This window comes from Schistocerca americana, chromosome 1, assembly GCF_021461395.2.
Source record: "Schistocerca americana isolate TAMUIC-IGC-003095 chromosome 1, iqSchAmer2.1, whole genome shotgun sequence".
Lineage (NCBI taxonomy): Eukaryota > Metazoa > Arthropoda > Insecta > Orthoptera > Acrididae > Schistocerca > Schistocerca americana.
This window is the reverse complement of record NC_060119.1, coordinates 581,967,374-581,983,183: the sequence shown is the minus strand read 5'-3', so window position 1 is coordinate 581,983,183 and position 15,810 is coordinate 581,967,374.

Genomic DNA, 15,810 nt, shown 5'->3' with positions numbered 1-15,810 from the left:
TCCTGCAGTCAGAGCTAGATAGGTAATTGTCATGTGTCATGCTATGCATCAACCAATGGATCTTGTAGAGGAACATAAGAGAAGCGTACCACTTAAGAATAACTTGGTCATCCCAGCCTCTGTCGTCTCGTTTAAGAACGGATTCGGTGAATTGTGGATAGTTAACTGTCGCTGAGAAGCGCAGATCCTTCCAAGGCGCTTGTGCGTAGCAAACGCTGAGGCGTTAATTGCAGAACAGCTGAGCGTTATAGAAACGTCCGATGCTGAGTCTGTGGGCGAAATTAGCGTTACCACTTCTAGCTCGACTATCACCAGATCTCACTGAGGAACAACAGAAAAACTACTTGCTATTCTTCAAGAGTTCTCTGAATACTTCAATCACAGGTGAAGAGCAAATTAGACAAATCTACGGTAAAGCACCGGATTAGCACTGGAGACCATTAACCAATAAGCCAAAGAGCATAAGGAGTGTCAGCAACGGAACGTCGAATAATTCGCGACGAGATAGAGAAAATGATGAAGAATAAATCATTTTGAATTATCAGAGCCCATGGTCGTCACCAGTGGATCTCCTCACGAAGAAGGATGGTAGTTGGCACTTTTGTTTTGATTACAGAAAGCTTAATACGGTAACTAAAAAGGACGTTTACCTCCTTCCACGAATAGACGATACCCTCGATTGTCTGAACGGGGCTAAGTTTTTCCAAACTATGGACATGTACTCGGGATATTGGAAAATCGAAGTAGATGAGGCTGATCTTGAGGAAACTGCATCCATCACGACTGATGTCCTGTATGAGTTTAAGGTAATATCGTTTCGTTTGTGTAATGCACCAGCAACTTTTGAGTGCATGATGGGTAATCTTCTAAGTCACCTGAAGTGGACGATGTGTCTTTGTTATTTAGATGACATTATAGTGTTTTCAGAGACATTTGATGAACACATAAAGAGACTGAGGGTCATTTTTAAGTGTCTCCAATAAGGCAGACTGAAACTTAATCCTAGAAAGTGTCTCTCTGGAGCAAAAGAAATCAATATACATGGTCACATTGTGTCAAACGAAGGTATGGGGCCAGACCAGGAAAGGTGAAATCGATAACGGAGTTTCCTGTTGCTAAAAGTATAAGCGATGTGAGAAGCTTCCTTGGTTTGTGTTCTTATTACCTTCGTTTTGTCAAAGATTTTTGTATCAAAGCCAGGCCACTCCAAGTGTTGTTAAAAGCTGATGCTAAATTTATCTGGGGTGATGCTCAACAAGATTCTTTACATGTGCTGCGAAAACCTCTGATGACTGATTCTGTACTTGGTCTGTATGTTAAGAGAGCACCTATAGAACTACACACAGATGCCAGTGGGTACGGGAGCAAATTTCGGATGGAAAAGGAAAAGTTATAGCCTATGCATCTAGTACACTTAACAAAAGCCAAGAGAAACTACTCAACTACAGAAAGAAAATGTATTGCTGTGATCTGGGCCATGCGCAGATTTCGACAGTATCTCTATGGGAGGCCATTCACAGTTGTTACAGACCATCATTCACTTTGCTGGTTGACAGGTCTCGTGGATCCAAAAGTACGAATCGCCAGGTGGGCACTACGTATTCAAGAGTATGACATTAGCATGGTTTACAAAAGTGGAAGAAAACATCAAGATGGCGACTGTCTCTCAAGAAACCCTGTGCAAGACCATCAGGGCTTTGATGAAAGTAGTGACTCTCCCGCTGCAGTCCAGCATCTCTCTGCTGAGCAGAAGAAGGACGCGAACATAAATTATGCTTGCCTCAAATCGGTCAGAGGATGGGAATCGACAATATAAGGTAGTTAATGGATTACTTTGCAAGAAAAGCTTTCATCCGTTTGGAAAGAGGTGGCTACCAGTGATTCCTAAACCCATGCCCTTAGGTGTTCTACAGAAATTCCATTACAGACCCGAGGCCGGATATTTAGGATTTATTAAAACATACGATAGGATTCGCAAGAAATCTTTAGCTCCAGGTTTATTTAGGAGTATCCGTCACTGTGTCGCACTGTCGAGATTGCCAGTGGAGAAAGGCAATTCCTCAGAAACTACCTGGCCGACTCATACCACCAGCCGAAACACTTTTCCAGCGTGTTGGGATTGACCTCCTCGGACGATTTCCTACGTCTGCTAGTGGCAATAGATGGATTATTGTTTGCACTGCTTATCTGACACACTATACCATTACGAAAGCCGTGGAAACAGCCGAAGCGTTCGAGGTAGCCAAATTCATCGTGGAACACATTGTATTCCCCAAGGTCGTTAATTACCGATCGAGGAATAGTTTTTCAATCGAATCTTGTGACAGAGATAAACCGTCGGTGCAACATTACTCATCACATGACGACTGCCTACAATCCGCAAACTAAGGGGCTTACTGAACTTCTTAATATGACCTTGGCCGAAATGCTATCAATGTTCGTCAGTGTTAAGCAGAACAATGGGGATGGGGTGCTACCTTCCGTAACGTTTGCCTACAACACCGCCAAACAAGACACCTCAGGATTTACGCCATTTTTCCTGGTGCATGGGCGTGAGGAGTCGACGACTATTGACACTGCGTTTCCGTTACATCCTGATGACGTGGACGACGACTACATCGACAAGGTGTTAACCAGAGCTGGGGAATCTCGGCAGTTAGTTCGAATACGCACGTTGCACGCTCAATAAAACGACCGCCGAAGGTATGATGCGAGGCACCGCCCTGTTGTCTACCAGCCTGGTGACCTCGTCTGGATTTTCACTCCTGTTCGGAAGGTTGGTCTCTCTGAGAAGCTCCTCATGTGCTAATTTGGACCTTATAAGGGTGTAAGACAGTTGTCCGATGTTACTTACGAAGTGGAAGATTTCGACACCGACACAAGACGATGAAAGATCAGTGATACGGTCCACATACTTCGAATGAAGTCCTATAAGGATCCTGCAACCCAGGTAAATTCGAAGCTCCAGTGACAGGGAACAAGCGGAAAGGTAACGAAGAGCGTAGCGGCAAAGGAAATTCTAAGAAGATCACCGCCAGGACGAACATCAGTCATCGGGAGTCGGAGTATGCAGGACCGATGACTCGTTGCCAGACTAGGAGGACGTGACACCCAGACGCTGATCTCTTAAGGAGGGAGTAATATCGCAGAAGAAGTTGAGTAGCACAGTCACCGTGGTATAGTGGTTATGACACGCAGTTCGGCTTGGGACGCGCTAGCGATCGGACGTGCCGGTACTTCCGCGTAGTTGTCGAGCCGCAAGCCGTATTTACAGAAATTCCTAGATTGTGACTTGTGATATACTCAGTGCATCCTTCGTACCGTCGCCCGAACGCTTGTTAATTAACTTACAGCGGTCTCGATCGCTCACGTAGTGCAGGTATGGCTCCCAATGTACCCTCTAAGATTACCCAGTGTTTTGAATTTGAGAAATCTTCAAGGAACATTCAACCGAGTTCTCTCGAAATTCATGACTGGATCGTAGATATAATTGCGCAGGCTTCCGTGGCCAGAGTCAGTCAACATAAAAGTTTTCTGGGTTTGGTACCGCGTCATAATGTAAAAACTACTGCTGCTATAGGAAAGCCAACGTTTCCGCGACGATTGCAGTGGCCTTCTTCTGGGTCTAATGGTGAGTAGCACAGTCACTGTGGTATAGTGGTTATGATACGCAGTTCGGCTTGGGACCCAGAAGAAGGCCGCTGCAATCGTGGCCGAAACGTTGGCTTTTCTATAGCAGCAGTAGTTTTTACATTATCACGCGGTACCAAACCCAGAAAACTTTTATGTCGACTGGATCGTAGATATTATTGGAATAACGTGGGTCCAGATCCACACAGCATATTATAACGTGGCCACATACTGTTTCTTTGTGAAGTTCTTACATCCGTTACCACTGGAGAAAATTTTGGTGAATACTGTTGGGAAGGCAGAGTTTCGACACCGTGATCAGTCGGTAAGTACAGTTTCAGTCACTAGCGCTGACGTCGAATATAAACACGTGAGAGTGTTCAATTTGCCGCCTGAGGTGGAAAATTGTTTTCTTAGAGACATTCTTGCCAAATACGGCAGATTAGAAACCAAACATGGTCGAGCCCGCACAAACTGCAATGTTACAGTGGGGTTCGTTACGTTCATATGGCCATTACAGTAAATATTCCATCCTGTATAATGGTTTGCGGTTATAAGGTTCAAAAATGGTTCAAATGGCTCTGAGCACTATGGGGCTTAACATCTGAGGTCATCAGTCCGTTACAACTTAGACCTACTTAAACCTAACCAACCTAAGGACATCATCACACACATCCATACCCGAGGCAGGATTCGAACCTGCGACTGTAGGGGCAGCGCGGTTCCAGACTGTAGCGTCTAGAACCTCTCGGCCAGTAACGGCCAGTGGTGCAGTGGTTAGCACACTGGACTCGCATTCGGGAGGACGACGGTTCAATCCCGTCTCCGGCCATCCTGATTTAGGTGTTCCGTGATTTCCCTAAATCGCTTCAGGCAAATGCCGGGATGGTTCCTTTGAAAGGGCACGACCGATTTCCTTCCCCGTCTGTCCCTCACCCGAGCTTGCGCTCCGTCTCTAATGACCTCGTTGTCGACGGGACGTTAAATACTAATATCCTCCTCCTCCACTAGCGGCCGGCTTGCAGTTATAAGGCTCATGTTATGTACAATTGACAAGTAGGCACTTATTTTATCTGCAGCGAGAGTGGACATTTACGCGGAAATTGTGCAAGGCGCGATTTTGTTCTTAGAAACACTCTGCAACAACAACAGCGATTAACATTGGCTGATGTCCTAACTCGAAACCAGATGCTTTCTGTGACTGAATCGAAACCCATTACATCTGTCTCGGAGGGCAACGATTTCAGTAAAGCATCCTTTCCACCCTTAGCTCAGAAAAAACGCGGCCAGTCGCCCCTTAGCGGCGAGCGTTGCATTACCTGTCGGTAACAAACGACGCCGTACTAGTGACGATAGTGGCTCCGATGGCCATACCGTAAAAAATGAGACCGATAATACGGAGACACGCGCCCACCCACAAGAAACACATCTGGCTGACAGCTCGAAATTGCACCACCAACTTCAAAATGCTCTTCCATACGCTGCCGCTGTAAATACGAGTGCAATCCGTTGCGAATACGCTTCTCAGCTCGCCACAACACACACGAGGTGGAAGACAGTCAGCTGATAATCGTCCTCAAAGAGGACAAGCACGTGATGTGGAGCATAACATAAACACCAGCCAACTCCGAACTGCTTCCAAACAACGCAAGGAATCGGATCGCTGTTTACTAACAACCAGTGCGGATCCAACCAAACACATTGAGCCTACTGACGACGCGTCTTCGAACATGCCGTCGCCCGTTCCGAAGCAAGGAATTCTACTAATTGATTGCAGCCATGACTCACCCACTTGGGCTTCCTCTATGACGCTCTGGACAATTGTACGACGAAAAAACAAAGTCAAAGCAACTGACTCCGTGGCTAGATGTACGTCAAGATGTAAAGACCGCGCAAAAACTGGTACAACTGCAGATGTAGTCTCGAAGTCTGACAGTGAGATGGACTGTGCTTCAAACGCGTACCAGCATCAGCCCACCTCTGACGATCATGAATCAAGCTTATAGATTTCTGTCTCTGAACATTAAGAGAGTTAGGACAGGTTTAAGATTAGCAATGCTACGGCAGTTTACCTGTGAGATGATATCGTTCTGTTACAGGAAGTGTCTCTCTTCAGTTTTCATGTTTCGGGTTTTGCAACAATCGTTAACACCTCGAAGGACGAGGATACTGTTGCGGTCATTCTCTCACGAGATGGAATCCCCGTGAGCAATATAGAACTTTTGGAATCCGGTAGAGGCATAGCTTGCCGAATTTTTGACGTTACCAACGTCAACACATACCCTCTGTCTGGAACGATTCTCAAATCGGAAAGAGTAACATTCTTTAAACAGTACGTCATCCAATTGTTACGCCGCAACCCATTCCAGTTGACAATTAGTGGTGATTTTAAATGTGTGATCAACAAGAAAGATCAGTCGCCAAATTTTAATTACTGTCGGCAACTACATGATCTGGTGCGTCTCATGCAACTGAAGGATGCGTGTGAACTGAAATATCCGGCCCTAGTAAAGTACACTTACCTGACTTCCACCGCATTTAGCTATCTGGGCCGTTGGTACATCTCTGAGAACTTTGGCCGACGTGTCCTGGACGCCGATGTTGTTTCGGCTGGGATCTCGGACCACCGCGCCTCTGTGTCACGATCAATCTGGTTAAACAGCACGCTCACTGGCACAGGAATCTGTGAAGCCTCAATGTTTCTCTTCTCGCAGATGACGCGCTCCGACATGGGCGGATTGTCTGAGGCAGTGTTGCAGATATCCGAGAAGACAGCCTGGTGGAATGTTGTGGTCAGAGATACATTTGGCAACAGGCGCAAGATGTCAACCACACAATTAATTTTTGCCATACTCTTTCGCGAGAGTTGTATGAAAATGTGTCACCAACCAACACGCAGCTCACGAACATCAAAAAAATAGAGGCGAAGCTTATAGGTATCAAGCGCAAGCAGCTTGAAGGACTGAAGATCAGATCTAAAGCGAAATCGCTCCAAGCGGACGAACTTGCGTCGCTGTATCACCTCATCAGACATTATGTACGTCGCAAGCGAGCTTTTATCGAGGAGCTGGAAACAGATGATGGAATCCGTTCGATCCGACATTCTTACTGCCGTTTACCGGTACTTCACGGATCAGTACTCGCAAAACGACACTCATGGTGATGACGCCGGCGAGTTCGCGCGTACTCTGCCCCAGGAAGTCACGCATGCGGAGAACTCGGGGGTCGCGCAAGATTTTACTCCAGATGCGGTCCTTGACCTGATTTCTGGCTCCCCAACGTATAAATCCCGAGGCCCTGACGGATTGCCAAAGGATTATTATGTGTGTTTTCTGGCCCATAATCTGACAAGTTTTTACCGATGTTATCAATGAAGTGATGCGAGGGACTGAAGTGTCAGCCGAAACGAAGGAAGGTCGAATTGTCTTGATACGGAAAAGCAAACACCGGAAAACCTCAGATAACTACCGACCGATTACGTCACTGAATTCTGATTACAAAATTTTCGCCAGAGCACTAAATCGCCGGTTGCCACCATTAATGGAGCAAGTGATTAAAAACCATCAATCAAGTTTACCTGGCCGCACTATTATGACGCCCCTATCGGAATACAGAGATGTTCTAGCCATAGCGTCAGTCACTAACGTGAATCTCGCGTAGCTGTTTATCGACTTTTGCAAGGCATTTGATCGCGTCCGCCACGAATACCTCCAACAGCTACTCTAGCCATGTGGTTTTGATACACGGGTTGTTAATGATGTGCAACAGTTCGTAACAGGGGTTACAATCACAGTCAGTGTCAATGGACAGCTTACTCAGCCCATCGAGGTCCGAAGAGGAGTGCCACAGGGGAGCCCTCTTTCCATGATGTTATTTATTTCATCGCACGAGCCACTCTTACGCTCCATTCATGACAAACCTGCAGGCCTGTCAATAGCCGGGACGTCCTTTGTAGTTTGTGCTTACGCCGATGACGTCTGAGTGCTACTGCGCAACGCCGACGAAGTATCAATCCTCAAAACCGAACTTGACGAGTACTGTCGTGTTTCTGGTGCAAACATCAACACCGATAAATGCGCAGTTGTCAACATTCGTGGATTTGATGCAGTTATTGTCCCTGGGGCGAAACACCTTGAATACCACAAAACTCTGGGGACGATTATCGACAAACGCCCGCTAAAAATGAAAGCAAAAAATTGGAAGCAGGTCCCAAATAAAATGCAAGGTGCCATCTATGAAAACAATTGGCTGTCCCTTGACATTCTCCAACGAATACGACTCCTCCGTAGTTACATATTCAGTAAACCGTACTATACCGCCAAAATGTTTCCCGTCTCCAAGATGCAGACCAAACGCGTAATGCAAATCACTAACAGGTTTGTCTGGAAAGGGCATCTGTTTAAAGTGAAATACACCACCCTTATGTCTTCCAGAAGGCCGGCGGACTCAACGTGCCTGACATCAACCGAAAGTGTACGGCGTTATATATTAAACGGATCACCCACTTGTTGGACATGGAACTTCCCAGCGTAACAAGTTGGCTTTTTCGAAGATTACATCCTACGGATTGGCACCCAACCATTGATGTCGGTAAAATCAATTGCCAACTACGCCATGTCTAGCAGGTTTTCCTTGAAGTGAGCTACATAGATGCGAACTTTCTCAATCTTAATTTACCGACGGCGCACATGTTATTAAGCAGATGGACATCACCAACGGTCCGGAATCTCATTGGACTTCAGCACCCGTGTGATCATTGGAAAGCAATTTGGGACAACATAAGTTTAAACGTCCACACTTCTGAGGTGGCATCCACGTGGTATGAAGTGATAAATAATGTTCTCCCCACTAATGAATGGCTGCATCGAATCAGTTTATGTGACAGTGATAAATGCGTCCATTGTGAACAGGTCGACACCTTACGCCATCGCTTTACTTGTGACGGACATCTCATTAACTGGAAATGGGTGCAGCAAAGACTGGGCGTGATTACCCGCAGCTCCCCTGACAGACACTGCACCGACATCCTGCTCTGGCCGGACACGATACATTTTCCCGCCACCAAGAACAACAGAGTGATGTGACTGTTAGGGCAGTATGTGACATATTCCATCATCAACGATAGTCAAGATAATCTCATAAGTTTTGAGGTCTATAGGAGAACAGCATATTGGCAGATGAATCGCTACCCACGTGTCAGGAAACTGTTTAGTGCCATGCTCGATATAATTTTTGAGAAATAAGGGGTAGGGTTATTCTAACCGCCGGTACGTTTAAAAAGTGTGCCGTCGGTACATAAATGTACGATCACTTCTGTACCAGTATTGGCTTTCTACAACAACATTCGACTCCCAGTCAATGTTCAGGATTTGATAGAAGCGGATCCCAGAAGCCTCCACAACAACGGCAAGACGATTATGCTCAGCTTTTGCTACGTTCATCGCTATATGTGCTACAGATAGAGATGTCTTGATTGAATCCTTGCCAAACGATGTTTCATCAACGGAACTGCAGTGTAACAGCTTACGCTTGTTTGGACCGGAGACCAAGGAAGCCGGAGTGCAGCTAGCAGAAGTGGTGCGGCATGGTGAGGCCCTGCTGCAACAGATCCACGATACACTTGCTGACAGTGCAGAGCGTCACTTAGAGATGCGACGACTTGCTGCAGCTAATAATGCACAGTGTTCTGTGGCTTGTGACAAGCCTATCTGGACATGGGACTGCCATGATGAAGTTTTCTATGTGGCGAGTGTGTTAATTTGTTGTTTACAGTGTTTGCTTACGTAATTGCTTATTACGGTTTTTCTATTTAAAAAAAAAGTTGGTAGAGCACTTGCCCGCGAAAGGCATAGCTCCCGAATTCGAGTCTCGGTCCGGCAAACAGTTTTAATCTGCCAGGAAGTTTAAATGAACACCTTGCGTCAAAGATGCATTGGACATCATCTCCACGTTCGTTTTTAGCAGTGAAACATGTCATGCATAGTCGTATACTGTTGTTTGTTGTTGTGGTCTTCAGTCCTGAGACTGGTTTGATGCAGCTCTCCATGCTACTCTATCCTGTGCAAGCTTTTTCATCTCCCAGTACCTACTGCAACCTACATCCTTCTGAATCTGCTTAGTGTATTCATCTCTTGGTCTCCCTCTACGATTTTTACCCTCCACGCTGCCCTCCAATACTAAATTGGTGATCCCTTGATGCCTCAGAACATGTCCTACCAACCGATCCCATCTTCTGGTCAAGTTGTGCCACAAACTTCTCTTCTCCCCTATCCTATTCAATACTTCCTCATTAGTTATGTGATCTACACATCTAATCTTCAGCATTCTTCTGTAGCACCACATTTCGAAAGCTTCTATTCTCTTCTTGTCCAAACTATTTATCGTCCATGTTTCACTTCCATACATGGCTACACTCCATACGAATACTTTCAGAAATGACTTCCTGACACTTAAATCAATACTGGATGTTAACAAATTTCTCTTCTTCAGAAACGCTTTCCTTGCCATTGCCAGCCTACATTTTATATCCTCTCTACTTCGACCATCATCAGTTATTTTGCTCCCCAAATAGCAAAACTCCTTTACTACTTTAAGTGCCTCATTTCCTAATCTACACTCCTGGAAATTGAAATAAGAACACCGTGAATTCATTGTCCCAGGAAGGGGAAACTTTATTGACACATTCCTGGGGTCAGATACATCACATGATCACACTGACAGAACCACAGGCACATAGACACAGGCAACAGAGCATTCACAATGTCGGCACTAGTACAGTGTATATCCACCTTTCGCAGCAATGCAGGCTGCTATTCTCCCATGGAGACGATCGTAGAGATGCTGGATGTAGTCCTGTGGAATGGCTTGCCATGCCATTTCCACCAGGCGCCTCAGTTGGACCAGCGTTCGTGCTGGACGTGCAGACCGCGTGAGACGACACTTCATCCAGTCCCAAACATGCTCAATGGGGGACAGATCCGGAGATCTTGCTGGCCAGGGTAGTTGACTTACACCTTCTAGAGCACGTTGGGTGTCACGGGATACATGCGGACGTGCATTGTCCTGTTGGAACAGCAAGTTCCCTTGCCGGTCTAGGAATGGTAGAACGATGGGTTCGATGACGGTTTGGATGTACCGTGCACTATTCAGTGTCCCCTCGACGATCACCAGTGGTGTACGGCCAGTGTAGGAGATCGCTCCCCACACCATGATGCCGGGTGTTGGCCCTGTGTGCCTCGGTCGTATGCAGTCCTGATTGTGGCGCTCACCTGCACGGCGCCAAACACGCATACGACCATCATTGGCACCAAGGCAGAAGCGGCTCTCATCGCTGAAGACGACACGTCTCCATTCGTCCCTCCATTCACGCCTGTCGCGACACCACTGGAGGCGGGCTGCACGATGTTGGGGCGTGAGCGGAAGACGGCCTAACGGTGTGAGGGACCATAGCCCAGCTTCATGGAGACGGTTGTGAATGGTCCTTGCCGATACCCCAGGAGCAACAGTGTCCCTAATTTGCTGGGAAGTGGCGGTGCGGTCCCCTACGGCACTGCGTAGGATCCTGCGGTCTTGGCGTGCATCCGTGCGTCGCTGCGGTCCGGTCCCAGGTCGACGGGCACGTGCACCTTCCGCCGACCACTGGCGACAACATCGATGTACTGTGGAGACCTCACGCCCCACGTGTTGAGCAATTCGGCGGTACGTCCACCCGGCCTCCCGCATCCCCACTATACGCCCTCGCTCAAAGTCCGTCAACTGCACATACGGTTCACGTCCACGCTGTCGCGGCATGCTACCAGTGTTAAAGACTGCGATGGAGCTCCGTATGCCACGGCAAACTGGCTGACACTGACGGCGGCGGTGCACAAATGCTGCGCAGCTAGCGCCATTCGACGGCCAACACCGCGGTTCCTGGTGTGTCCGCTGTGCCGTGCGTGTGATCATTGCTTGTACAGCCCTCTCGCAGTGTCCGGAGCAAGTATGGTGGGTCTGACACACCGGTGTCAATGTGTTCTTTTTTCCATTTCCAGGAGTGTAATTCCCTCAGCATCACCCGACTTAATGAGACTACATTCCATTATCCTTGTTTTGCTTTTGTTGATGTTCATCTTATATCCTCCTTTCAAGACACTGTCCATTCCATTCAACTGCTCTTCCAAGTCCTCTGCTGTCTCTGACAGAATTACAATGTCATCGGCGAACCTCAAAGTTTTTATTTCTTCTCCATGAATTTTAATACCTACTCCGAATTTTTCTTTTGTTTCCTTTACTGCTTGCTCAATATACAGATTGAACAACATCGGGGAGAGGCTACAACCCTGTCTTACTCCCTTCCCAACCACTGCTTCCCTTTCATGTCCCTCGATTCTTATAACTGCCATCTGGTTTCTGTACAAATTGTAAATAGCCTTTCGCTCCCTGTATTTTACCCCTGCCACCTTTAGAATTTGAAAGAGAGTATTCCAGTCAACATTGTCAAAAGCTTTCTCTAAGTCTACAAATGCTAGAAACGTAGGTTTGCCTTTCCTTAATCTTTCTTCTAAGATAAGTCGTAAGGTCAGTATTGCCTCACGTGTTCCAGTGTTTCTACGGAATCCAAACTGATCTTCCCCGAGGTTGGCTTCTACTAGTTTTTCCATTCGTCTGTAAAGAATTCGTGTTAGTATTTTGCAGCTGTGACTTATTAAGCTGATAGTTCGGTAATTTTCACATCTGTCAACACCTGCTTTCTTTGGGATTGGAATTATTATATTCTTCTTGAAGTCTGAGGGTATTTCGCCTGTTTCATACATCTTGCTCACCAGATGGTAGAGTTTTGTCAGGACTGGCTCTCCCACGGCCGTCAGTAGTTCCAATGGAATATTGTCTACTCCGGGGGCCTTGTTTCGACTCAGGTCTTTCAGTGCTCTGTCAAACTCTTCACGCAGTATCAAATCTCCCATTTCATCTTCATCTACATCCTCTTCCATTTCCATAATATTGTCCTCAAGTACATTGCCCTTGTATAGACCCTCTATATACTCCTTCCACCTTTCTGCTTTCCCTTCTTTGCTTAGAACTGGGTTTCCATCTAAGCTCTTGATATTCATACAAGTCGTTCTCTTATCTCCAAAGGTCTCTTTAATTTTCCTGTAGGCGGTATCTATCTTACCCCTAGTGAGATAGGCCTCTGCATCCTTACATTTGTCCTCTAGCCATCCCTGCTTAGCCATTTTGCACTTCCTGTCGATCTCATTTTTGAGACGTTTGTATTCCTTTTTGCCTGTTTCACTTACTGCATTTTTATATTTTCTCCTTTCATCAATTAAATTCAATATTTCTTCTGTTACCCAAGGATTTCTACTAGCCCTCGTCTTTTTACCTATTTGATCCTCTGCTGCCTTCACTACTTCATCCCTCAAAGCTACCCATTCTTCTTCTACTGTATTTATTTCCCCCATTCCTGTCAATTGCTCCCTTATGCTCTCCCTGAATCTCTGTACAACCTCTGGTTCTTTTAGTTTATCCAGGTCCCATCTCCTTAAATTCCCACCTTTTTGCAGTTTCTTCAGTTTTAATCTACAGGTCATAACCAATAGATTGTGGTCAGAGTCCACATCTGCCCCTGGAAATGTCTTACAATTTAAAACCTGGTTCCTAAATCTCTGTCTTACCATTATATAATCTATCTGATACCTTTTAGTATCTCCAGGGTTCTTCCATGTATACAACCTTCTTTCATGATTCTTAAACCAAGTGTTAGTTATGATTATGTTGTGCTCTGTGCAAAATTCTACCAGGCGGCTTCCTCTTTCATTTCTGTCCCCCAATCCATATTCACCTACTATGTTTCCTTCTCTCCCTCTTCCTACACTCGAATTCCAGTCACCCATGACTATTAAATTTTCGTCTCCCTTCACAATCTGAATAATTTCTTTTATTTCATCACACATTTCTTCAATTTCTTCGTCATCTGCAGAGCTAGTTGGCATATAAACTTGTACTACTGTAGTAGGTGTGGGCTTCGTATGTATCTTGGCCACAATAATGCGTTCACTATGCTGTTTGTAGTAGCTTACCCGCATTCCTATTTTCCTATTCATTATTAAACCTACTCCTGCATTACCCCTATTTGATTTTGTGTTTACAACCCTTTAGTCACCTGACCAGAAGTCTTGTTCCTCCTGCCACCGAACTTCACTAATTCCCACTATATCTAACTTCAACCTATCCATTTCCCTTTTTAAATTTTCTAACCTACCTGCCCGATTAAGGGATCTGACATTCCACGCTCCGATCCGTAGAACGCCAGTTTTCTTTCTCCTGATAACGACATCCTCTTGAGTAGTCCCCGCCCGGAGATCCGAATGGGGGACTATTTTACCTCCGGAATATTTTACCCAAGAGGACGCCATCATCATGTAATCATACAGTAAAGCTGCATGCCCTCGGGAAAAATTACGGCTGTAGTTTCCCCTTGCTTTCAGCCGTTCGCAGTACCAGCACAGCAAGGCCGTTTTGGTTATTGTTACAAGGCCAGATCAGTCAATCATCCAGACTGTTGCCCTTGCAACTACTGAAAAGGCTGCTGCCCCTCTTCAGGAACCACACGTTTGTCTGGCCTCTCAACAGATACCCCTCCGTTGTGGTTGCACCTACGGTACGGCTATCTGTATCGCTGAGGCACGCAAGCCTCCCCACCAACGGCAAGGTCCATGGTTCATGGGGGGTCGTATACTGTAGCTCCTCAAATACTCCATGGATTGTTATGCCAAGAAAATCTTGGGCTCCACGAGATCCTACTAGGATTCATTTATAAAAGAATCAGTGGAAATACGTTTGGCGGTGAATTTCATTGACTTTCAACTAGAGGTGGCGTGGTGCCTGATGATTCCCTCAGTAATTTCAGAAGTAATGACTTGTCTAGCGACGGCTGATTTAATTATCTAATAATTTCAGACCTGCATTTTAATTCTGCGAACCTGCATTCCGACTGACGCATGCGCCTGCGTGTCTTAGATGATCAGCCAGAACAATATGACCACCAACCTACTATCGATATATACCTGTCCATCTGGCGAGGAGTGACTGACAGTCAGACACACGCACGGTGCACAGTATCAGTGAACGTGCTACCCGCGCGTAGAATGGGGAAGGCACGATATCTACCTAATTCATACCAAAGGCACATTGTAGTTGCCCAGAGGCTCGGCACGAGCTTTTCGGAAACTGCGCGACTAATCAGGTGTCTGAGACTTGGGGTGGGAGCGTCTCAACACGTGGCGAAAGCAAAGTGAAACGATGTCCAGACTTTGCGGGGCTGGGCGGGCACCCCTCGTTACAAATTTCGGAAGTCGTAGACCGGTCAGACTGGTAAAATAGGACAGGCGGCGAAATGCGGTTAAATAACATCAAACTGTAACGGTGGGAGAGTAGAAGAGTGTCTGAACACACAGAGCACCAAACACTTCTAACTTTGGGCCTCCGCAGCTGACGACTGGTGCCTGTGCTAATGTTAACACCACGACATTGACTACTACGACGGAATTGGCACGATACCGTCGGCACTGGACGTTGGGGCAGTGGCAGACGGCTGCATGGTCTGATTAATCCGGAAACCTCCTTCATCATGCCGAAGGGAGGGCACGAATCTCTCGTCTTGCAAGGAGACAGCTCCTTGACACCTGTACTAGAGGACGGAGACAAACTGGCGGTGCCTCAATAATGCTCTGTTGAACATCCACATGGGCTTCCAAGGGTCCAGTGGAGCTCGTGACAGAACCATAACAGTCACGGAGTATCGTACCCCTTGATGACGATAACATCGCCCGACGGCAGTGGCATTTTTCAACAAGATAATGCGCCTTGTCACAAACCCAGAAGTGTGATTGAGTGGTTCCAGGAACACAGTGGGGAGTTATGTGCTGGCCCCACCCAATTAGCCAGATATGGGTCCGATCGAACACACTCAGTGTGACGTCAGAGCTCATCTTCCCCATTCCTGGAATTTGCGAGAATCAGTTGATTTCAGTGTGCAGGCGTGGTGACACCACCCTCCATCGACCTACCAAGATTTCATTGCTTACATTCACGACGTTTTGCCACTGTTATCCGTGAGAAGGTTGGACTTGCCATCTATTAGGTAGGTTGTCATAATATCCTGGCTTAGCAGTGCACACGTCCGTATCCTCTCAGGCTCGA